The 26,744-nt window shown below is 41.6% G+C and overlaps 1 protein-coding gene and 1 non-coding gene across 3 annotated transcripts in view; one reads left to right on the top strand and one right to left on the bottom strand.

Moving 5' to 3' along the window:
• The window catches only part of Hs3st5 (heparan sulfate-glucosamine 3-sulfotransferase 5), a 278,484-nt gene that overhangs the window by 226,251 nt on the left and 25,489 nt on the right, over positions 1-26,744 (top strand). The gene's annotated exons all lie outside the window — the stretch shown is intronic.
• On the bottom strand, positions 13,933-14,078 carry LOC127205396 (small nucleolar RNA SNORA48). The gene has a single exon (XR_007832612.1). It is a non-coding gene; the product is annotated as a small nucleolar RNA SNORA48 (small nucleolar RNA).

The following is a 26,744-nucleotide window of genomic DNA, read 5'->3' as shown; positions in this document are numbered from 1 at the left end:
TCATAAAAAATAATTTAAAATGTATGCTGATGTGTGTTCTGGGAGGATAAGCATAAAGTATATAGATGGATGGGTGGGTGAGTGAGAAATAGAAACTTGATACTGATAGATGTTGTGAATAGCTTTTAAGAGTAAAATAATAGAATAACTAGGTTTGTTGGTGATGACTTCAGGCTTGCTTAGTGGCCAAGGAAGCCTTCAGAGGAAAGATGACACTTTAGTTGAAATATCTGTGAGGGAAAGAGATAGCCAAACATGCACACAGAGGGAGGACCTTAGAGTCAGAGGGGTCAACAATGGTTTGAACAGGAGTGGCCACCATAAGCTCGTATATTTGAATGTTTCCCCCCCAGAACATTTGGTTCCCAGCTATTGGAACCGTTTAGAAAGGATTGGGGGTGTGGCCTTGTTGGAGGAGGTGAGTCACTGGAGAAAGGCTTTGAGGTTCAAAAACCCAGACCAAGTCCAGTCCTATTTTTCTGCCTTCTGCTTGCACATCAGGATGTAAGCTCTCAGCTACTGCTCCAGTGCCATGCCCGCCTGCTGCCATGCTCCCCACCATAATGGTCATGGGCTCACTCTCTGAAGCTATAAGCAAGCCCCCAAGTAAACAATAAGTTGCTTTGGTCATGGTATTTCATTATAGCAATAAAATAGTAACTAAAACTAAAAGATAACTCTTATCTTTACCTTAGAAAAGGGATTGTGAAGCCTTCAGAATAACAGAACCTCCCAGCAGAAAGTTTCTCACACACACACACCCCCAGCTGAGAGATGGAGAACTGAGCTAAGTTGAGGTAATCTGATCTACAGAGGACAGAGGATGTTGGAGGCAGGCAGGGCTCACTGTGGCATGAAGACAGATACCTATGTATTTGAAGGTGGCATGTGAAAGGAATAGTAGAAGTGACACATCAACAAATGCTTCCTGAGCTACTGAGTAAATACCCCTGCCATTTATGGGAGCTCATGGGAAGTACTAACTAAGAGGGGTACATTTGAAGGTGGGTGGAGGGTACTGGCTTTTCATTGGCTCATAAACCATTCTTCACTAGAAAGTGTGAAAAACTGGGCAAATATGTAGCACAAAAGTAGACAAGGGTCATGTCAGGAATATGTTACATTCCCTATTGATCTTTTTTCATGTGAAGTAACCAGCACCAGCCTAGAGTAAATTGTGAAAAGGCAGAGCTAGATATTTAAACAAGGAAGCTGTGCAATAATCATCTTGAGGAAGGGAGAAATTGGATTTATGGAGACACGTGATAAGATTTTTGAAACTGTAGTCATCTTGAAGTGAGGCTAATCAGCATGGTTGTATGTGCTTCCAACAATAAGCTCTGTGAGTTCTCGAATGGCGTAAGGAGATAACTGAGTTTACCAATGGGCAGTGATGGCTTGTCTGGCCTTAGTAGGAGAAGATGCACTTAGCCCTGATGCAACTTGATGTGCCAGGGTAGGCTGGTATCCATGGGGGGTGGAGCAGGACTCCCTTTCTCTGAGGAAAAAAGATGGAGGGTATGAGAGTAGGACTGGGAGGATGCGATCAGGATGTAAAATGATTAAATAAGTTAATGAAAAAATTTTAAAGTAAATAAGTACTTTTTGTAAAATGAAGAAAAAGACATTTCTGGAGTGGGAACATTGGACTTGGTGAGAAAGGAAAAGGAAGTCAGGGCCACAGACAGATTTTTAAATGGTTGTTCAAAGTACTAAACAGCAGTTTAACATTTAAGAGTGCTTACTGCTTGTGCAAAGAACCCAAATGTGATGGAGATTGATTTACATTCAGAATTTTAGACACACCAAGATAGGATATATGTTTTCTTCAAGGCTGTCAAATACAAATAGCCAAAACACAAAGAATGAGAGAAGCATGGGAGAATAGCAAAGTAGAAGGATCCAGAGGGTCCTAGAAACCTACAAGTAGAACATTATGAAAGGCAGATTTGGGCCCAGGGGTCCCTCTCAAACTAAGGCACCAGCCAAGGACAATACAGGTGGTAAAATTTAAACCTCTACTCAGATCTAGCCAATAGTCAGAATATTCTCCACAGTTGAGTGAAGAGTGGAGTATGACTTTCACACGAACTCTGGTGCCTCATATTTGACCATGTCCCCTGGAGGGGGAGACCTGGTGGCACTCAGAGGAAGGATAGCAGGTTACCAAGAAGAGACTTGATACCCTATGAGCATATACAGGGGGAGGAAATCCCCCTCAGTCACAGTCATAGGAGAGGGGAATAAGGGGAAAATGGGAGGGAGGGAAGAATGGGAGGATACAAGGGATGGGATAACCATTGAGATGTAACAAGAATAAATTAATAATAAAAAAATTTAAAAAAAGAAAAATTTATATAATCCCTGCTTGTGTCATGGGTCTTCTTGCTATAGGTAATCTATTGAATATATGTGTAATAATAGAAATGTATAGGAAAAAATAAAAATGTTTAATGAATAAAAATGAAAAAAATAACAACAACAAAGAGCCCAGATTCAGTTTCCAGCACTCACATAGTGGCTAACAACGTACTAACTCCAGTTCCAAAAGATCTGATGCTTTTTTCTGGCCTTCATGGACTATGGTACTATTGTGGTTTATACACACATACACCCACACACACATACACACCCACACACAGAGAGCCACATAAAATATGTGATTTTTCAGAGTTATGGTGGTTGTTGGAGACAGAAAGCTTCATGGGTTTTCAAACTAAGGCTCTGACGTTAGGAAGATGGCTCAGTACTAAAGCGCTTACTGTGCAGGCCTAAGGAGCAGGGTCTGAGTCTGTGGAACCCATGTAAACAAAGGCCAGTAGGTTGCCCTACCTGTAATCTAAGCACTTAGGAGATAGAGATAGTGAATCCTGGAGAAAGCTGGCTGGCTAGATTGCCCAAGCCAGCAAGTTGTGGGGTCAAGTGAGAGACCCTGACTCAAAATAAAGTGAAGAGCAATTGAGGAAGAAAGGCAGCTGATATCAATCTCTGGTGTATTCACACACATACACCTATTCACATACCCTCATGTGCCACACACAGGCAGGCATTTGTACATACCATGCATACATGCATGCATGAACATGTGTGCCCACACACCTATAATTGGTCCCAAAGTTACAGTGAATTAGTAAAGGTCTACACTTAATTTTAAGAAAATAAGTGTAGATGATCAGTTCTGGATCACAAACCATGTGTGAAATAGGATTTGGCTCTTGGCCCTGTCTTGGGGGATGCTCACTTGCAGCCCAACATGGACAGTGTCAAGGGAAGGCTATTCATGGAGAGAGAGAGGGAAGCTGGTGCTGGGGGAGCTGGATGGGAGCCAAAAGACAGATATCCCTCGTGGGGACAGGCCATTCTACTAGCCAACCAATAAATGACTTAGAAAATGATGTGTAAATGACCTTACTAAGGTCTGCCACAGTTATTTAGAATGTCCTTATAATACCTGGGGAACACTGTGGATCTAATTTGCTAAGTATGTTTCCCTTACAAACCTGAAATTGTTTCGTGCTTTATTTTTCAATACAAATACGGGTCAGTTCCTTGCAGTGCCCATTGAGAGATTTCTCTTTGGTGCCCTGTACCCAGAAAGCACTGGATTCATTCTGCTCTATCAATAGCATTACAGAACTGTCTGAGAGGCGCATTGCTTCCATGCCACACCTACTGAAACATTATTATTTTCTTCCAGGCCCATGCATATCGTCTTTTCAAAGTCAGTACAAAATTAGCGTTTACTGAAAACAAGCAGCCGGTTCTCCATGTTCTCTGTAATTTGGGGTGATGAACTTATTGAGTCAATAGAGAATCAGCAAAATGATATTTTATGTTTACCTTCAATTATGAAGTGAATGTAATTACAGCTATGAAATTTTTGCGAAGCAATGTTGAAAGCAAGGACTTGCCACATTCCTTTTGAAAAGAGTTTGCCAAAGTGCTCAACTGTATTAATAGTTATAACTTTGTATGCAAGTTGCACACCCCTTTTAAATGTCTTACTGAGAGAGTGGAAGCTGTTGTATTTTAGAATGTATAAATTTAAGAGGCAATTTCTTTACAGTTTTGTTGTTATTTTCATGGACTTTCGAATGGTCTGCCATGTACCATCTCACACAAGGTCTTTTTCAGCATATTCATACCCACCTTCCCTCAAATCCTTCTTCCCAGATTTTCAATTTCTTGAACATCCTGGGAAACCATAGATGTCACCGACTATGAGACCAGCAACCTGCTCAATTTTGATTTTGTTTTCATCTCAAGACTACAACACTGTTCCTGAGATGGGTCATCTCTCTCTAGGAGTTTTATCATTTAACAACCCAAGGCCTGCAAGGAAAACCTGAATTTATACAGGGCTCTTGCACCTCCACTACAGGACTGGACTTATTCTAAGAACAAAGTCGTGTTCAAAAATGTGTTTTGAGCTGGAGAGATGGACCAGTGAGTAAGAGAGCTTGGTACAACCAGCATAAAGACCTGAGTCCAAATCTGCAGCCCTACATAAAAGCTAGGCAAGTAACCTGCATACCTACAACCCCAACAATGGGAGGGAGAGGGCGGTAGGTTACCCAGGAGCTCACTAGCCAGCCAGAATCACTGAAACAAAGAGCTTTAGGTCCAGTGAGAGATCCATCTTAAAGGAATAAGGTGGAATGCAATACAGGAAGATAGCCTGTAACTTCTGCTGGTCTGCACATGTATGCACACAGACCACTCACAGACGTACAGACCACACAGTTAACACACACGATTGATTGCTGACTGGCTGATTGACTGAAGTGATGATGAGTACATGCCTTAACCCTCTCCACCCTCTCTACTCATGCCAACCATCCCTCACACAAAGAGCTTGATCTCTCTTCTGAGTGACAGTGACCGAGAGCTAAAACAATGGATAGGCTCTACACTACAGTGATGTAACTCATCAACAGTGTCAATTACTTTTAAAATGATTAATTTCAACTAGGCCATGGGAAAAACAAACCGAATCTCTAGTAACCAGTCATCTCTCCAGAGCTTAGCTGAAGAGTTAAGTGTTCTGTGAAAGGTGACACCACAGGGTGTCATTTTTGAGTCCTGACCCTCAGGAGCTTCAGTGATCCTGACTGGAGCTTAAGACGGCATGCTGGGAGAGGAATCTTCACATTATGTTAAGTGACTATTATATGAGCCATGCTAGGGACTGTGCTTATATTTTCCTAACAAAAATGTATGTACCAGGACCATGCATGGTGGAGACCTAGACCTTCTGCTCAGATGTATTAGATAGGCAGCATAGTCTCCTTGTGGGTCCCACAATATGGGGAGTAGGGACCACTTCTGACATGGACTCTGGCACCCACATGTTGGTCACTTCCTTCTGGTGGGGCAGCCTTGCAAGGCCATAAGAGAAAGAGGACACAGGTAGTCCAGATGAGACTTGATAGACTGAGGTCAGATGTTAGGGAAGGAGGGCTCCCCTTTCCAAGGACTAAGGGAGGGAAGGAGGGGGCTTCAGGAAGAAAGGGTAGGACTGGGAGCTTATGAGGGAGAGGGCTACAATCAGAATGTGAAGCAAACAAGTTAAAAATAAAATAAAATAATTTAAATGTATGTACCAAAAGGTTAAAAAGTGTGTGTGTATTACAGAAGCCTTATTAACTAATAGAATGCCCGAATATCGTAAGCACTAAGCAAATATCAACATAAAGGGACTGGAGAGAGAGATGGCATGACTTTCTAGCCCAACAGGGTAGCAAGCACACCTATTGCCCAGCATAATATCTAAATGTCCCTGTGAGAAGCAACCTTGAGCCAATTCTCCTACAGGAAAAAAGCTAAGGTCTAGGATGTCGAACCAAAGCTAGAAGCAGAGCACAGCTCAGGGAAGGGGAAGAGGTTCTGTGATGGAGCCAGACAGTCAGCGTCTGTGAGCATCAGATCTCATGCAGAGCTCCCTGAAACACCGAGTTTTATCAAGAGAAGCTTAATTCCTGTCCCACTTGACAGACAGGTAGACCCAACTTCCTCAAACTATACTCCTTGAGTGATCATCAGTGTGGACATACTGGTTAATCCCTAGAAGAGTTCACTCTGAGTAAGGCCAAGGCTTCTTTTTTTTTTTTTTTTTTTAATTTATTCTTGTTACATCTCAATGGTTATCCCATCCCTTGTATTCTCCCATTCTTCCCTCCCTCCCATTTTCCCCTTATTCCCCTCCCCTATGACTGTGACTGAGGGGGATTTCCTCCCCCTGTATATGCTCATAGGGTATCAAGTCTCTTCTTGGTAACCCGCTATCCTTCCTCTGAGTGCCACCAGGTCTCCCCCTCCAGGGGACATGGTCAAATATGAGGCACCAGAGTTCGTGTGAAAGTCATACTCCACTCTCCACTCAACTATGGAGAATGTTCTGACCATTGGCTAGATCTGAGTAGGGGTTTAAAATTTACCACCTGTATTGTCCTTGGCTGGTGCCTTAGTTTGAGTGTGACCCCTGGGCCCAAATCTGCCTTTCATAATGTTCTACTTGTAGGTTTCTAGGACCCTCTGGATCCTTCTACTTTGCTATTCTCCCATGCTTCTCTCATCTAGAATCCCAATAGGATGTCCTCCCCTCTGTCCCAGTTTCCTGGTAAGTGAAGGCCAAGGCTTCTTAATGGTCAGCAAATTACTCACTTGAATGAAATATATACTTAAATATATACATATGTACACTCATACTTAGACACAAGGATACAAACTTTCTTCCACCGAAATGCCTAACTAACACTAGAGTTATTTCTATTCAAAAAGAATAAAAAGAATTTTATAAGTGCTTTCACACTTTTTTGGGGGTGTAATTGATGTAAAGAAATGCCACATATTTCACATTTGCTTTGGTAAGATTTATATACATGTGTCTGTGGCTCCATTACCACAATCAAGATGCATCTAGCACACCCTGCCTCCTGAAATTTCCAGAGTCCTCTTTGGCCTCTGTACTAGTTCCTGACTCAGCATCATCACACTTTCTGGCTGCTCTGTGAGAGTGGACCCCAGCTCTTCCATCATGTGTTTTACCTGCTTCATGAGCCTGGACCTCAGCTCTCTGCCACCTTTCCTCAGCTTCACACTAAGCTCTGTCACAGAAGGCACAATGGAGCTACAACCAAAGCCGGGGTCTTGCTTCTCGGTACTGCTGTGCACACTAGACAGGCACTTTCAGTGGTGATGCCCCTCCAGCGCCAGGCTCCTGCAGAGCCGGCATCTACAAGTACAGACTGTTCCTGCAGCATTCTCTGATGGCTGATGCAGGAGAGTGAATTTCAGAAGACTAGTTCCACTACTGAGCCAAGGCCACCTCTCTTGAGCCAAGGCTATCCCCTCACTGACAGTCTATAGTTCAATGTCATAGAATTTGACTGATAACGACGGAGTGTTTCCTTGTTTGCCCTCTGTCAGTTTTGGGTGTGATACCTGCTTCTTTTAGCTATTGTATCTGTGAGTTTCTCTTTACCTCTTTTAACTAATATCTGACTCTCCAACCTCAAGTTTACTTATTCCTTACATTAAGATGTCTCTATTTGTGTTACTCTGTGGTTCCCCTGTCTCAGTTACATTAATCTTATCTACATATACTTTGCTCCATATTTTATCTATCCAAGTACAGTAAATGTATGTATAGATAAACCCGCATGTTGCAGATATATATGAAACATACACACTTTTCCATGTATCTCTTCTTGCCTCCCTGCTCCTCACACCTTACACACACACACACACACACACACACACACCTCTACTAACTGTAAATATATTAAAAAGCATTTTCTACCCAAAGATTTAGTCCTATGCGTTCTTTGGGTTTTATAACTCTGGGTTGTCCATTAGGTTTCTGGTACATTATAAGCTAATATTTGCATACATTATAAGACATTTCTCTGCTTTGCTTTTTGTGTGGACATCCAGTTGTTGCAGGACCATGATTTCTCCACTGAACTCCTTTGTCAAAAAGCAGTCAGCCAGATAGCCATGCATTCTTCCCTGGTCTCCTCCTTCTGCTCCATGTATCTCCCTGCTTATCTACATATGGTTACTATGATCGATTATTCATTTATTATCAAGGAATAGATAAATAATGTCCTAAAATCAAATATAACCCTACATCTTTGTTCGTTTTCAACTCTGTTTTGCTTGTTGGAGATCTTATAAAACTCCAAATCTCCTTGTCAGTTTCAACCAAAAATGAAGAGGAAAAAAAAAAAAAAAAAAGATTCCAGAATCCAGAATGTAAACTCAGATTACATTGGGTCTATAAGTCAGTTTAGATAGAATCAAAAGGTTGATAATATTAGTGTTTCTAACCTGTGTGAGTCAGAATTTCATCTCCATGACAAACACCTGAAAGACATAATTTGAGAGGGACTAAGGTGTGTTTTGACTCAAGTTTTCAAATGCCTTAGTCCATTTTCAGCTGCCTTCCTTGTTTTCGAGCCCCTGAGAAGATGGACAGAGACTGGAGAAGGAAGATGTTTCCTTCATGGCATCTAGGAAACAAAGAGGCATGACAGGACTTGTGAGGACCAGCAGGTACCATCTAAAGCCACACCTACTTCCTCCAATGTCTGTTCTCCATGTTTGTATGACCTCTCCCTTCAAAGTTTGAAGTCATCAATGAACTAAACCATTAATGGGGCTAGAATAGTGGCTCAACACTTAAGACCTCTTGCTGCTCTTACAGATGACCTAGCTTAGGTTCCCAGCACCCATACATTAGCTTGCCTCCATTAGTAACTCTGTTTCCTGGGATCAGACACCATCTTCTAGTCTTTACAGGTCCTAGGCATTCACATAGTACACATACAGGCAGGCAAATCACTCATCTACATAAAATAAAAATAAATGTAAAATGTATATTGATACATAAGAACCCTCACAGGCCACTCGGTCCTGGAAATGTACTCAGAGAAGTGCTTTACTACTCTACTAGTTGGCTCTCCATTCGGCGAGGCTGACAATCAAAATTAGCCCTTGCCCAGCTTACATCTGTACATCCATTATTGACTCTTGTCTAACTTCTCTCAGCCGTGTGTTCTGATTGTTGCATACGTTTTGCAAATGTTTGTAAATATTATTTACCAAACAGTCCATACATTTCTACTATTTTTATGGCACTGATTTCACATTGATTACTGTTGTCATTCTTTTTTATTTTTAATTTTTATTATTTATTTATTTATTTATGGAAGGGTTTATTGTTTTTCTTTTTTACATATACTGTTTACACATATATACAATAAACTACCTACAACAAGAAGAACCATGAAACAATCAGGAATTATATAAATGTTGCATTCATAGTGTTTTGGCTACTTGTATTTGGCAGCCTTGAAGAAAACATCTTTCCTATCTTGGTGCATCTAAAATTCTGAATGTAAATCCATGTCTATCATATCTTATCTTTATCAATTTAAAACATCTATCTAGACCCAAAAATATATTAACCCCTAAACAACTAAGCTTAATTATAAAACTAAACTATCTGGTCTTCAACCCCATCAAAGACTTGAGAAGGAATAAAATTAATTACCTGAATTTTTATTATTTTGAATTTTTAATGTATAATTTGTTCACTTTACATCTTTTCTGTATCCCCCTTCCTTGTAACCTCCTGACCCCACCCTCCCTCCCTTATACCCTCTCTCTCTCCCCTCTAGTCCTCAGAAAAGGGGAGCCCTCCTCCCCTAACATCTGACCTCAACCTATCAAGTTTCATCTGGACTGCTTGTATTCTCTTCCTCTACGGCCTGGCAAGGCTGCCCCACCAGGAGGAAGTGATCAATGTGTAGGAGCCAGAGTCCATGTCAGAAGTACTTCCTACTCCCCACATTATGGGACCCACAAGGAGCCTGGGCTGCCTATCTACTTCATCTGAGCAGAGGGTCTAGGTCCTCACCATGCATGGTCCTTGGTTGGTGCATCAGTCTTTGCAGCACCCCCCCCCCTCCTCTGCCCAGATTTGTTGGCTCCCCTGGTCTCCTTGTGGAGGTCCTGATCCTTCTGGGTTCCTCTATTGCCCAACTCTTCCATAAGACTCCCTGTGCTCCACCCTGGAGTTTGGCTGTGCTTTCTCAGCATCTGCTTGCATCTCCTGCTGCGTGGAGTCATTCAGAGGACCTCTATGGTAGGCTTCCTCCCTGTTCCTTCTCTTCAACTGCTTCCAGTGTATATTCTATTGGTCCTTCTGAATGAGAATTAAGCATTCTCCCTAGAGTCTTCCTTGTTATTTAATACTGTTACCATTCTATACAACACAATTGAACTCAGATTCTGCAACAACACGAAGGCCTCTTATTCTAAGAGTATTTTTCTATATTCCATCTGTCTCTTTATATAGACAATACTGTTCATCTTCAAAATAAAGACAGTCTCCTTCTTTTTGCATCTACCTTTTCTTCTTCTTGCCCATTTCACGAACTATTAAGTTCCAGCACACGTTAAGTAGACATGGTGATGGGAAAATCATTAATATGTATGATGTTAATTGGATCTTTAAAGCCTTTTTATTACATGTATTAATTCAGACATCTCTGGGGACTTCACTTATGTCACTGTGCCCTGGAGAAGGTAAAAGGACAAGCTGGAGGAGTCAGTTTCCTCTTTTCACCATGGGAGACCCAGGGATCAAACTCAGGTTGTCAGGCTGGTTGTAATAGGCCATTTCTTCTTGTTGGAATTTTGTGGATGAAATTTACCAAGTCATGAAAATCTAATTCAGGGATCTGGTGCAATGGCTCAGCAGTTAAGACCACTAGCTGCTCTTGTAGAAGTCTCAGGTTCAGTTCTCAGTACCACATGACAGCTCACTGCCATCTGAAACCTATATGAAGACAGATGGATCTCTGGCACTTGCTAACCAATGAACATACCCTACTTAGTGAGGTGTTGACCAGTAAGAGACCCTGTCTCAAAAGAAAGCTATACCATGCAAGCCTGATCTCTGCCCACCACATTTGCACACACAGACACACACATACACACACACAGACACACACAGACACACACACACACATGCACAAACACACACAAAGAAGTTGCTATAGATACGTTTGGAGATTCAGAATTCACCTATTATGTGAAGTTTTGAGCTGTACTGCTGGTTATAGAAGAGTACAAGTAACATCGTGAATGGAGAAAGGAGAATCTGTTTCACACAGGCCTCGTTGGAATCAGGGAGTGTTTATGGAAATCAGGCTCTGTGCCAGGCTCTTTGACAAGCAGCGTTCCTGAGCTCCTTCCTTCGTTCCTACATGATGGAATGGCTATTTCGTCTCATGGCCAACTTCAACAGAGAGATTGCTACACTTAGTTTAGCCTCATTGAAAATGGCACTGCAATCGATCTCGTCCAAGGACCAATAGTCTTTGCATCTCAGAGAATCCCATTACCTGGAAAACTTTACTCAATTTCTCTTCTTTTGGTGGAATTGCCTTCTTTGCTTAATTACAAGCATAGTGTTTTCCCACAGGCGATATAATACCTACTTACCCTAAATACCTCAAAGGCAAAAAAAAAAAAAAAAAAAAAAAAAAAAAAAAAAAGCTTAAAGTGTTAAGTAAAATTGATTTGTTCAGACCAGATCGAAAACAGCATTTCTGCTCACTGGTTAATCAATGTAAATTTTGCTAATGCCATAAGTAATCAAACCCACTTGTAAACGAACACATGTGAAACCCATTTCACCCATCCTTATTGTCTATTTAATGACACTTTGCTTTCACTAAGGAAGTTTTGTGCTGCCAAAACAATATTTTCCCAGGGAAATCTTATTGTGTAGGATGTGTTGTGTTCTGGGTGTGGTAGCAGATGTGTGCAAAATAGTACAGAATTTTTTTTCAGTGTGAGAGACTCCTGGGTTATTTGTAAACTTAAAACAAGCCTCAGACACCAGGCATAAATGTGGTACACATATATACTTTCAGGGGAAACACTCTTACATACAAAAATATGTAACTTAAATGTCATGCTCATGGATAGACAGGAGCCTAGCGTAGTCGTCCTCTGAGAGGCTCCATCCTGCAGCAGATCGATACAAATGCTGAGACAACCAAACATTAGGTGGAACATGGGAAGCCTTGTGGAAAAGTGGGGGAAGGATGGAAGGAATGTGAGGAGGGGACAAGAACTCCACAAGAAGACCAACAGAGCCAACTAACCTGGGTCCAGGCAGGCATAGAGAGACTGAAGCACCAAGCAAGGACTATGCATGGACTGGACCTAGGCCCTCTACACAAAATAGATAACCCATGGGCAGCTTAGTCCTCATGTGGGTCCTGTAGCAAAGGGAGCTGGGCCTTCTCTGACACAGACTCCGTTGCCTGCTTTTCCATCACTTCCCTCTGGTGGGCTGCCTTGTCTGGTCTCGGTGGAAGAAGATGTACTCAGTACTGATGTGACTTGATGTGCTGGGGTGGGCTGGGGCGGGGACTCCTTTTCTGAGCAGTAAGAGAGGGAAATAGGGGGGAAAGAGAGGGAAAGTGGGACCAGGAGGAGAGGTGGGAGGAGGCTACAATTGAGATGTAAAGTGAATTATTTAAAAAGGAAAAAAAAAAAAAAAAAAAAAAAAACAGCTCAGCTATTAGCTGTGTCAGGTTTACACACAGTCATTACAAAGAGGGTATCTTCATTAGTGACCAGGAGGGTAAGTCCTTACAGCTCACTGAGTCTTATTTTTTGACATTTTTCTTATGGTGACAAATGGTAGTTTGTTGAAAGAAAAATGTTAATTATGGCTGTAGCTCCTTGGATAAATATGTCGTACCAAACACACAAACTATGACCAGTGCTATATTTTATTATCAAAGTTTCAATAAATATCAATTTTTTTTTAAATTTTAAACTTTTTATCGATTCCTTGTCAGTTTTGCATCATGCAACCCAGTCCCACTCACCTTCCTGTGGCCTCATATCTGCCCTTCATACTTGCAACCTTCTCCCAAAATGAAAACATAGATACAGAGAAAGAAAACAAAGCAGAAAAACACCTTAGCATGGAATCTGTAGTGTGTCACAGTGTGTCTCACACAGCATAGCCTCTGTCCACACATCTTTACTTGCAAATGTTCATGTGGATCAGCAGGACTGGCCCTTTCACGTGTTCCAATCATTCACAGAAGATATAGATTTTGAGGTGGACCAACTCAGAGCCTTGGATCAGGGCCTAAGTAGCAGCCCAGTTGGTCAGTGTGAGGCTTTCCCTTATCCACACCACAGGGAGAGCTCTCTAGCACTGCTCTGACTAGGCTGCCCAATGCTACCATGGCAGGAAGCAAGGTCTCCTCTCCTTTTCTCATGCCCTTGCACAAGCTCACCTGCACCCACACCTCCAGAGCCAGCTCCACTGTGAAGCCAGTCAAGGCATGGGGCCCACTCTCCCAATTCCTGTACCTTGAGAAGAGCTGGGCCAACTCTCCTGCTCTCACACACTCCAGGCTAGCTCACCAGGTCTTTGCTATCAGGGCCACCTCCACTGTGTTGCTCTGGCAAGGTACAGGGCCTGTTTTCCTGAGGGCTGCAGGGGGTGAAGGACAGGGCCAGCTCACCCAACTGCTGCAGGTGGTGAGAGTCCAGGGCGGGGAAGGCATCACCCTCAACACAGCTTTCCCATGCTCTCACCCTCGGGGTGGGCAAGCTCCCTGTACCCACACCGTCAGGGTCAGCTCTGCTGTGCTGTGCTGTGCTGTTCAGGCGAGGTACAGGGCTGGTTCTCCTGAATGTTGCAGGTGGTGAGAGGCAGAGCTTCGTGCTGTGTGGGCAAGGGCATGTCTTCCATACAGCTTCACCCCACCTGTACCATGGGCCAGAGGGCAGGTCTGTGGGTGGCATGGTGGTCTGCAGGTCTCTGTCTGTCTTCCTCCTCCCAATATGTGCTGCCTGGATTTGATTTGATTTGGTTTGGTTTGATTTTCATGTGTCCTGGACATAAAACAGCTTTGGCCACCAAGCCAGGCATCAAGCCGGGATGAACAAAGGACTGCCATCTGCTCATCTGCTCCACCCCTGACTGATATAAGAACACCACCAACAAGGTGTCTCTTGCCAGGGATGGGAGAGGGGCAAACACCAATTTTTAATGAATTAATGTCACGGAATTATGCTAGAGTCATACGAAACAGGACACATGGACTATTTTTTATGCATACACCTCCTGAAGGTACCAAATGCCCTGGGGGTTTATCCTGAAGTAGCATGTCAGCTAAAGGGTGTTTTAATGAAAAACCTCAGTCGCATACTTTGACTTGCATTGTTAGGAGGCCTTTGGAGAGAGGATGCTGGCTTTCAGCTCTCCTGAGCTGTCCGTCAGCATCCGAGCCCCTGTCTTCTTTTTCTAATATATATGTCCATTGTGCAAACCAAGTTTCTCAGTCATACATATTCTCTTCACCTTGTAACCCTTCAAAATAAAGTAGCCACTGGTCCCTGGAAGCTTCTGGTGACAGCCAAGAGCGATCACACATCTCTAAGACCAAAAGCTCGCTGGGTTGTTCAGACAGATTCTTCTTGTCTCTGACACGAGCTTCTGGAAAATGTTCTTGGAGACTGAGGAGAGGAGCAGGAAGCCAGAGTATGTGCTCCGAGGTCTGTTCCTGTTTCAAAGGAAATGGGTTAAAATGTGAAAATAAGGTTTGGGTGTAAATGAAGGCTGATCCAGGGCAAATATTCTTCAAAGCCACAAAAAAAAAAATGGTCTGGTGATCTGATGACATAGACTTTAGGCTCTGAGTGATCATTTCAGCGGAAAAGTAAACTCAATTTTCTTTGCATAGACATCCATCAGAAGGTCAGTGGCTGTCAGAAAAGTGGCTCTGACTTCTGCAAGTAAGGACAAGCATGTGCTCTGACCTCCACAGAGCCAAACAAAACCCAGCAGAGTCCTGAAATAAAATCAGCTCTGCCCATGAGTGCTGAAGATATCTTGTTGAGATGAGGCCAAGTGCAGGCCAAGAGAGTGGTAGGACCCAAGAGCAATGCTGGAAAACCCTAGAGCCAGGCACCTTGAAGAAAATGCCCATGGTGCATATAGAAGCTGTAGGGCTGGAGTTAAGACAGGGACAGTGCCAATTTAACCCTCGCTGTGCTCAGGAAGGAGACCAGTGAATTCTCATAGTGCAGAACCTAACTTCAAAGTATAGTTGTTCACTGGGGGTGGGGTGGGGGAGTGGGAAATGTGTCTGCTCACTGGATGGCTGAATGCATACATTTTTCTAGTGCTTTTCATAGGGGTTAGAGGAATGGAGTACAGTTCCTTGCATTGTCACTTGCTTGGCATATGATTTGAATAACATAAAGAAATGCCTATAGGTTAAACAGTTTGAAAGTAAAAGCCAAAACTCCACCCTATTTTGTACAGTATTTTTCAATATTTTTTAAAAAAAGATAAAAATACATAGGTATCTTTTGGAAACTAGAGCACCAGAAAAGATATTGAAAATGCAAGCAGATGTGCTGGTGTAAGCCTCTAATCCCACTACTGGAGAGACAGAGGCAGGTGAACTCTGTGAGGTCAAACCAGCTTGCTCTACATAGTGAATTCCAGGTCATTTAGGACTACATAGAAATTCATTCTATCTATAGCTCTTTCTCTCCCTCCTCTCCCCCCTCTTTCTTTCCTCCCCTTCTTCCTCTTTCTCCTACTCTTCTTCTCCTTTCCTTCCCTCCCCTCCAGTCCCCTCCTCTCCCTCTCCCTCCTCCTCTCTTTCTCTCCCCTTCTGTCTCTCTAACAGATTACTGTGTCCTCTGAACTCACTGTGTTGTGGCTTGCAAAAGCTCTCTTTATATCAGTGGCTAAGAGTGTTTAAGTGTTTAGGTGTTTTCTTGTCCTTTATACCCTATTTAGATAATAATTTCTCTTTGGGGATGGAGAGGGGGATCTGCAGTTAAAAGCCCTTGCTGCCTTCCAAAGGATAGGAGTTCAATTCCCAGCACCTATACGGTGGCTCCTAACCACCTGTATCTCCAATTCCAAGAGTTCTGATGCCTTTTTCTGCCCTCTGCTGTCACTGCAAGCATGTGGTGACATGTATACATGCAGACAAAACACTAACACACATAAAATATATCTTTACAAAAAAATTATTTTACTTCAAATCAGCTCAATTGTTTTCCTCTTTGTACTTATTTCATTCTCATCCAAAAGCTAATATTCATAAAATCATAGCTTGGTATATTTATTATACAATTTCAAAGAATATTAAATTAAACATATTTATTAAATGTCAAAAATTCTTTATATCCTGCCTGATAAATATTGCTCCATACAAAGGCATTAACAGAGAAACAAGCCACGAGACTCAGGAGTAAGAATGGAAGTCATTACTGGTGTGTGCTAAGGTTAAGCCACACACAGGTACTTGTTTACAGTAAGCAGAAAGCTCCAGGATCAAAGACTGAGCAATACTACAATTAGAAACAGGTTTTTACAGTTCCCAATCTTGGGATTCACAATAGGATCAAATATCCTGCAAGAAATTCTTCCTTATATCTGAATAAAATTCTGTTATGTAGACAAAAAAAAAAAAAAAAAAAAAAAGAATGGAAGTCATCAGAGGCTGAGGTCGTAGTCAACGCTGCTTGTTTTTTTTCTCCAAGAATACTCACTCAGCCTACAAAGGCAGCACTGCTTGTTAAGGTGAGCTGAAAGCCTGTTTTCAAAATCTTTCAGAATAACTGAAGACACCTGTAAGTGTGCAATTGCAAGAAAACCTTGATTGGGGTTTTTTAAAATGTATTATCTTGGGCTGACTACTCATATTTCCCAGAGGTAGGGGAAACCACATATTCTGCAGTTCAGAAATTTTTCAAAATGCTTATTTAAGAGGGAAGACTTTTAAACTTCCTACACCTAATGCCAGCTGCGATGACCTATGGTGGCATGCTGATATAACTTTAATGATTGACACATGCATTCAGTTCCACAAACAGAGCCTTCCAACTGAAGAAATAAATACCACATAAAGCCTGTCTAGTGCTTGCTTCCTGGAGAGTCGTTCATATACTTAAAGTTTATCACCTTAAGTCATCTCTTCCATCATCTTCCTTCATGGAGGCAAGATTCTCCCCAGGCATAGGGAACCTGTTGTGATGATGTCCACAACATCTGGAACACCAGCACGGTGATGTCCACAACACCTGGAACACCAGCACGGTGATGTCCACAACATCTGGAACACCAGCGTGGTGATGTCCACAACATCTGGAGCACCAGCACGGTGACGTCCGCAATATCTAGAACACCAGCCCTCATGCTCTGAAGTGGGAAGACAGGAAGATAGACAAGAAACAGCTGCGGGCACCCCCATATCAACACATCTGCTCCACTTTTCAATGCCATGTGTCAGAAACTCCCCACAGCTTGTGTCCCGGGAGTGTTTCAGACCTGATGTAGGACGGGCTAGGTACAGCTGTGTGCAAGCTGTACTAAACTTGAAGGCAGTAGAGGAGACGCCCACAGCTTTCCTTCCTAAAGATAGTTTGGTTCCCTTTACATACTTACCAGGAGGGGCATTCCTCATTCATCAACAGAGTGCTCTTGGGGAAGCATCAGAAGTGACTGGCATCCCGCTGGGCAGCACTCTAAGAAGACACCAACGCTATCTGAAGGCATTGCAAATAGAATGTGATGTAATGCAGGGTGTTGCCTTTTCATATATTTTTAAACTATGTTACTTTGGTGCTGGGTAACTGCCCTAGATAAATATACTGCAAACCTCTGCGAGGCTCTGCTTATTCAGCTTAATAACCCCGTTGTGGGTTCTAAATAATGTACGGATTTGATTCATTATTTAGAAATCTGAGTTACCACAGTAATGAACTACATGCTACATTTACTGAAGACTGCCAATGCTGCAGAGGTTGCCAGGCTCGTGTGGCATCTGATCTAACTGAATTTCCAAGCTAGCTTGAAAATCAAAAGAAGAAAGAATCCACTTTCAAAAGTCAGAGAAAACACTTTGCCAATCATTGGGGACCCTTTACGACCTGCCACTTTAAAAAGGAGACAGGCGGGTTGTCTTCAGATCAAATGCCATGACCCCCTTTTTCAGCAATGTCCCCTTTGTAATCAAGTCTCAGTCTATGCCTTGTCTGTAGATAGTTCCCACAAAGTCTGAGGTTTGTAATAAGTGTCAAGCATAGTGCTACCCTAAGAAGCTGTATACTATACACTTTTTAGAACTAAATATTTCCTTTCCCTATTGACCCTTGACCCCTTTAGAATAACTGTCACCTTCTGCAAATGGTTTCACTAAGTAAAAAGTCAATTGCCTGTAAGTGGTGATGAAGAAATGGTCATGTGATTAATGTTGCAGTTTAGGCTGCTGTGATTAATCCCAGAAAAGAACAGCTAAACTCCCTCCTGAAGAAACATGCTATGTTAAGGCAAATGGCCTGCCTGCAGCCCTATAGGAGGAAAAAGTCGGACAGTGTTAAAAGCTACCTATTGATTTGTACCCTGACTGAAAGTCATGTGCCGATGTAAATGAAAATGTGTCAAGAGTTGGTATCGATTTTTTTTTTTTTTTAAATCAGACCATCTCTGGGGAAATACTGCTAGCCATACTGCTGCTCTTGTCCATGAGGGAAATAAGGTTCTTTTCCACAAGACTACACATGCCCAGGTATCAGAAACGTTCTCTTTAACGGCGGTATGGTAGAATGTCAGTCCATCATCTGTAGTCTCTGCTTGAAGAAAATGGCCCAGAGTAGCCGTGTTCAGAAGAAACACAAATGAAAATGAAAAGTCTGTGTGCAGGGGAGGGGGGAGGAGTATGTGTGAGAAGATGTTCGCACTACAGACTTTCAGATTAGCCTGTTGTACCTGAGTCATAATACATGTTTTTTCTTAATATAAGAACTTTTATCTCAAGTCTCAAAATAAAAGCCATTACAGAAGAGTAAGTTTACTTTAGAGACTGCGGTTCACAAACAACTACAATAAAGACCAGAGGAGCCATAGGTTAGAGGCCATGGCATGCTCTTTCTTCCCCTTTAGCCAACAGGGGGACCAGCCATATATTCTCTTCCTTTATAGAACTATTCTAAGCTGTGCCTTATTCATAGATTATGACGCTTGCAAATATTGACTAACGATATAAGAAAAGGCCAGGAGTTGTAATAATCGTGGAGCTTTGGGTCACATCTGTAGGGATTTCTACTGTGTAAGCAAGGCTGGCAAGACATGCTCTCCAATATTAGGCAATTAGAATGGGAAATGACTGTGAAAGAGGAGAGAGGTCATTGCCTACCAATACGTGCGGATTATTAGTAATAACTATTAGGATTAGAGAAGACCCTAATAAACTCATAGGGGCCCGGCCAGTCCCTTCATGCTGTCTTGGAAACCTAAATCCATTTCATTTGATTCAATGGCCTTAGGCACATACTTACAAAGAAAAGTTTGTTTTTCTTTTTTTTTTTTTTAAGATTTATTTATTATGTATACAGTATGATCAGATCACATTATAAATGGTTGTGAGCCACCATGTGCTTGCTGGGAATTGAACTCGGGACCTCTGGAAGAGCAGTCAGTGCTCTTAACTACTGATCCATCTCTCCAGCCCCAAGTTTATTTTTCAAATAGGTAATTTTTTGTTGTTCTTGATTAGCCAAGGATTCTGCCAATACTCTCTGTTTTATGATCTGTAAGCTTTGTTCCTATGTTTAAAGCTGAAACAGTGAGCTGAAACAGAACTTATGGGTGTGGGGACACCAAGGTGAGATGATTCTCGGCTAAATGTTTTAAATGTGTAGGAGAAACTTTCAGAAGATGGTTCATTTCTAGAAGCTGGGAAAACAAATGACGTGATATATGACCTGAGTCAATGTAACTTTTAGACTAGGCTCCCTCTCTTAAAATTTTTGCAATGAGCATATATCTCTTAAGACAAGAGGAAATTGCTGGGCCTGGAGTTAGCTAACATGTCACAGCTTGCATGGAATCTTCAAGGGTGTCCCTGGACCTGCAAAGTAGAATCATTCTGTGGCAAGGGGAGGCAAGCCAGAGCCAGGCACTTTTGTCTGTCGTGAATCCTGTCACTCGTGAAACTGCTATCTTGGTTGCCATGTGACTTCAGCTACATAGCTGTAACATTCTTGCAGCTTGGCACCTTTGTTAAGGTAGAGACTGTGGACTGCAGTTCACTGTGCTATCAGAAATACTAAGTTCATAACTGCTCAAGAGAAACTACCTATGTGGATACATACACATATATGTGTGAGTGTACACTTACGTATATGTTCATGCATATGTATATACATAAATACAAGATGAATTAGCCTTCTTGGGACACTAAATCATGTGGTGAGTCTTCAGTCTCAGAGCACCAAAATAAGCATCAAAGGCATTACATAATTATTTATTCCAGGATAAAACTCTCTAACTCAGAAAACGCTGCTTAGGATAGAAATAAGTCCTTTTCCTCTTGTGTTATGGTTGCCATGGCTGTTTAATCTGCCTATTCATCACGTACTTCCTAGTTGTCCTTCTCTCAGGCTCAGTATACAAATATCATCTCAAAATACTACATGTTCAGATGTGTCTGAGACAATGAATGGAAAAGTATTTCACAGTGTCCGTGAAGTGTGCAAATACATAAGATATCATAGATGTGATGCGGTATCCATATTGGTTACACGTTTGTTTCGGCCTTCGTATGTAATGCCCACCCGCTTTCGAAAGATACAGCTAGCTACCTCATCTTTTCACTTTGTCTTGTGTTACCAAGTTGAAAGTTTTTCTTTAGCTATGCAGTTTGTTTGTCTGTCTGTTTGACATAATAATAACGAGATTTTGTAAGAGAACCGTAGCAAAACAAGACCTCCGGCTTAAGCAAAAAAATCCTAACTTCACCTGTGAGCTGCCTTGAGCATTTCAGCATGTTCTTTACTTGGCTGACAGGAAGTCCAAGTTAGAAAGCACCGGCTGCTACTTGCTTACCAGCATTTCCTTTTAGAGTGCACATTCATGTTTTAAAAGGCTAGAAACATGGGCCAAAAGCAAGTCATGCACTGGTCTTTGTAAACCTAAAACCAAACACATGAATATAAACCAAAAAATAACCAGAATACAGATCTCCAACACCTACACAAATACTGGAAGCCCCTGTCATCCCATTGCTCAAAGCCAGAAATCCCTGGGAGAAGCTGACTAGCTCCATCAGCCAAATCTGCAAGTGACCCTACCTCAGTAAAGAAAATGAGGAATGGTCAAGGAGCGCACCCAACATCAACTTCTGGCACACACACACACACACACAAACAAACACACTCCCACATGTGAACACACATACACACATGCACAACACACTCTCACATGCAAACATGTATACACACCACACACACATGCACATACTCCATACTTGCACAAGCAAACATGCATATTCACACCACACACATGCACATGAGTGAACATATATACATATGCACACCAAACACTGATACATGTGAACATGCTTATTCAAAGACACACATAGACTCATATATGTGTACATGTGCACACACACTCACACATATGAATGTACACACACAAATACACACCATGCAAATACACAGATTAACAAGCACACCACACACTGGTACATGTGAACATACATGCACACATGCACATCATACAAACACACATATGCAAAAAAAATCATTTATTAGACTAAAAAGTTTGCCTCAGGAATTTTTTTGTCCATTGTGAATAGAGTTAAACTCAATATTTAATATGCTAGTAATAACAAACTCAAAAAAGAATAAAGCTAAATACTGCAATAAAGACAAAGAAAAAATAACTAAAAAAGAAAAGCCAAGGGAAACTGCCTTCCCTTTCTCATCTCCAACATCTCCTGGCCTTAAAAAATCTTGATTTAATAAATTTAGAGGATTCACATTTTTCACAGCACAAAGGACATTCTAAATACACTTCTATGTGCAATTTTTAAGTTTTTATGTCACATCATCCTAGAAGACTAGGAATGAACAAATAGACAGTTAATTATTCTTGTAATTTGAAAATCTGGGAAACAAACGTAAATCACAACATATAAGAGAAAACAAAAAAAAAAACCCAATAATTCATTCCTTAGTAATAAGGAATGTCATAAATATGGTTAAATGTTGCAGGAGGAAAAGATTTCATGTACATTTTTTATTTTAGTTGCTTAAGAACAACAAATGAAAAATACTCTAATAGCAAGTTACCCTTTTCCCAAATATGTCTGCACAGGACCAAGGTTTCTGTGGAAATCTTGAGCTGGTGCTAGATCAGTTTTAAAAATACATTCCATATGTTTGCTAACTAACCTAATCTCCTATTTCATATGTATGTGTCTCAATGTACAGATACGCAAATATTTCATATCAGTAAACAGTGTTCCCAATAATGACTCACTGATATGGCAAAATCATCCTAGTGGGAAGTGCTCTAATTGGTTTATTTTGTGTGGCTTGGGAAGAAAAGAGATCAGAAACTAGATGAAGTTTTCTTTCTTTTTTGTTGGGTACAACGAAGCACAGTGTACCGTTCTCGGTCAGGGACGTATTTACATTCATTGCTAAATTATTTAGCATAAATGCATTTTTAACACTAGAAAGTCTTAAAATAATAAAGTTCTGTATTCAGGCTGTATGTGAACATGCATATGTTAATGTGAATAAAGCACATACTTTCAGTTACAGAGCAATTTAGTAGTGGTATTGTTGCCCTGCTATGTTGGTCAGGCCTTGTAGGATATTAGGGTGCCCCCTAGTGGCACCTATATTCCTAGTAAATTTCCAAACGTGGTTGATTCTTTTTCCTGTTAACTATTTAGACCAGTTTTGATATCCAATTTTACCCCGATGACTTTTTCTCTAGTTACCCATCCCAAGCTGACTTCCTTCATATCTCACACATACCTACGAGATTGTGGCAACAACAACAACAAAAAAATGTAGGCATAAAATCTGCAACTGTACAAATGTTCAAATGCTAAAGTCTTTATATCCTTTTTTGTCTTCTGTTGTTCCCAGTCATCTTAGGAGTCATGTGGAGATTTTCTACTTCAAAAAAATATATGTGCATAGAAAATTAGGAGTTCATGGAGTAAAAAATAAATACATATCTTCGCGGTTTTATCGCTGCGATACCAGGTGACATACCAAGAACTTATTCACATCTGTATTCACTAAGGTCATGACGTGACGAGATGCTGAAAACTTTTGCCCACTTGGATAAATGAGCCATGTTTTGTCATTCTGGTCCTCTTCCATCTGGGTCCTAACAAAGCCTCTGCATCCATCTCCCAGAATCTTCTTTAAAAGGTGTGCAAAGGCTTCTCAACTCTTCCTGTATGTCCGTAAAGAGGAAGGTGAACTTAACTTGATGCATGGTAAGCAAGGACATGCCTCAGAGGAAGAACAACTTTGGAAAGCACAGAAATCTGGAAATAGCATGGATTTCCACTGGGTCTTATTGAAACATAGAAAGAGTGAGTGGTGGCTGCACAGCGTCGGAAATCTATCCAGAGATAAAACAAGGGCCGGCCAGGCTAAGGGAAACCTCTGAGCACTGCACTGGGGTGGATTCATTTATTTCAGATGCCATGAGTAAATATTGTAGGGTCGGATTTCCATATTAAGGAATTAGTCTAGGACACAGGTAGAGGACAAGTGAGAGGAAATAAGATCCAAGCTGGGGGTTAGCATTTAGTTCAGGCAGGAAGTGATAAGCAAGTTTTAAAAGTGCATCGTCAGAACAGTGAGGTAATTTCTTGACCACCGATACCCTGAGGAATGACAGAATTAGCTGGGGCTGAGCAAAGGCCCACATGGTGCCCAACATCAGCTCAGCATCCTGTCTGCCCTGTGTTCTTTAGTTATCTGCTCCTGTGCTTGACAAAACTACTGCTCTCTCCATCTCCCTGATGGCATGGGTTGTGTGGTTTGCATTTTATTTCTTTGGAGAGTAGGAAGCACGGAAAAGGAGAAATGATTAGAAGGTCAGGTCTGGGAGTATGTAGAGCATTCAGATGCTACCTATGTGTTTATTCTAAGAGACAGAGAGAAGTCTAGAATGGTGTACAGATCTCAGCCTAGCAGCTGAGAGAATGCAAGCTCTTCTTGCTGATTACAGAGCCAATAAAAGAGGGGACCAAACTGAACTGTATTGATTTTCTACCCTGCTTAAGGAATCTCCACACATGTTATAGCTAAAAGGCACACACACACACACACACACACACACACACAGAGAGAGAGAGAGAGAGAGAGAGAGAGAGAGAGACGCACACACCACACCATTCTTTTATTTTTCCAGCTGTCAAAACCAAAATGGCTACCAAATTATGACATATATGAGTTACTTCACACACTTCTGTGATCAAATACCTGAAGCTATGTAAGGAAGGGAAGATTGGCTTTGGCGGCTGGCCTTTGGATGGTGCCATCCTTCAGGGCCAGGAAGTGGAGGTAGCAGCTTAAGACACCTGGTCACATTGCATTCTCAGTCAGGAAGCAGGGAGGTAAATGCCTGTCTTCAGCCCACTTTCACTTTTTATCCAGTCTTCATTCCCCGGACCATGCAATGGTCCCTACCACCCGCATATATTGTGGGTCTTCCCATCTCACTAAATCTAATCTAGATAACCATTTATGAATATGTCCAGAATCGTGTGCCCATGGGTTGACAACCCAGGATAACCATCATGTTCCTACGGCGCCATGTGTCATGAAGTCTGCATCACCTCCTCCATCCTCTTAGCATCTCCCGAACCTGCTTTATTCATCTCCTATTTAACACAGCAAGGAAGCGGGCTACATTTCAGGTTATTTATTTTAATTTCCCAAATGATGGTGTGAACTTCTTAATGAGAGCTTTCCTAGGGCTGAGCTCATTGTAAAGGCTCAGCTGGTACTGGCAATTACAAGGCACTTATTGCACTGTTCAGTTGTTCAACAAATACGTATGAAGAATCCACCATATGCAATGCACTGGGGATGTAACAGCACAGAAAAGAAACTGGGCTTCCTGGAGTTAGGCACATATTAGTTCGCTAAAGCAAGAATATTCTAAAAAGAGAATGCCCCGAGGAGACTATCTATCCCTTCTCTTCAATTTTGTGGAGGTATGATTAGAATCAAAGGAATAACAGTTTTGCTTTCCTCTCCCCTGGCCAAATTTAGACCTATTGAATCAACGTCATCTTGAAGAACTAATGGGAGAAAAGTCTAGGACATTTTCAGCTAAGTAAAACTTTGAAGTGTATTGTTTTTTACCTTTGCCAGTGTCACTGAAATCAAGCCCACATCTCTCAGACAATGTTAGAAGCAAGTGTGGATGGCATAGCTTCCTGCCAGTCTCCATAAGAAAACTAATATTATTCTTCTATGGCCGCTATGCTCTGGCCACTTTATGAGTTCTCCCCTGTGCGAGGGGGTGGGAGGGATGCCATCAGGAAGAAATGCAAGCTATGGAAGAAGAATGCAAAGATGCTTTCAGCTTGCTTTGCTGGAAAGGGACACGATGGTCGCTTCTTCTGATGATTAGTCCAGACCAGTCCTTCGTGCATCTGGAAGGACACACAGAAGCGTCTGTGGGTAGAGATACATTTGAATCAATAGTATGAGAGTAGCACCTGAAAACTCCAACTGTTCCACGTCTCTCAATCCTGATCCAAGAACTCATTTCAAGATTAGCATGCCAAGGTGAAGGAAGATTAATACTTCCAGTTCAGTGGGCTAATGAGACATGACTTATTAATCCTACAAGAAAATCTTAATTAGACATGGGAACACTGCTTGTCTCGTTGTTAAATACCACCTAGTCCCTGAAGAATTGGAAAATAAATAGGGATTAAAATAGAAAGTGGTGTTCTCATTAGGCCCCCCTCAAATGGAAGCATTATTCTTTCTCTACAAGGAAAGTATTCATGGCTTTATTTTCCCTAAATAACTAAGTATTAGCATTTGTAACACAAGTTTGGTATAAGCGTTCTTGAAGTCGTCTCGTGGCTATTGGAGGACACTGCTGAGGTGGCAATGGTATTTCTGAAGTTAATTAGCAAAGTGGCTTCCTTATTATTTACTTGTTACTCAATTAATAAACCGTCATGGAAAAAATACTCACTTTGAACAACAAGGATCAACATCCACCTATCTTGGAATTTCCTCATTTTAGTTCATTCGTACTTACTTTCCATCTGTTCATCACTTACCAAGAGGAAAGCAGGAAGAGAGGGGTGTGGCAACTCAATGGGGGATGTTAGACCCTTACGAAATCTTCCTAAAATTGAAAGATAAAATCCAGCATTCCCACAGTTTACATGCCCATCAATGCATGTTCTCCCAATGTCTCATGTCCTAAATTTCGTTTTCATCAGTGAATTAAAGGCAAATGCTGAAAGAAAGGAAAGGGACATAGCCTTTATGCTGTAAGTTTCTGACTTCATAATAATCCCCTTGTTAAGCTGCAGCTGGGGAAATATTTCTGTGATTTTACATACAGTTAGTTACAAAGTAAACTAACAACCCAGATTGTCAGATCCTGTCTCTCACACCCAGATAAAAACAAGCAAACGGCCACACCCAGATGGAAAATGTCCTGGATGCGCACATTCCTGTGTCAGCAACCTCCACTAAAACAACTGATTAATTAGTCCTACTTATTTATTCTGTTTACAAATCACAGACAGCTTTCTTTCTGCCTTTTATTGGAAAGAGAAAAACCCTTGAAATCTAAGTAAGCCTCGTGTTTCACAATC

Source organism: Acomys russatus, chromosome 21 (assembly GCF_903995435.1).
Source record: "Acomys russatus chromosome 21, mAcoRus1.1, whole genome shotgun sequence".
Lineage (NCBI taxonomy): Eukaryota > Metazoa > Chordata > Mammalia > Rodentia > Muridae > Acomys > Acomys russatus.
Note: the sequence above shows the minus strand (reverse complement) of the source record. Positions and strands in the feature narration are given on the sequence as shown.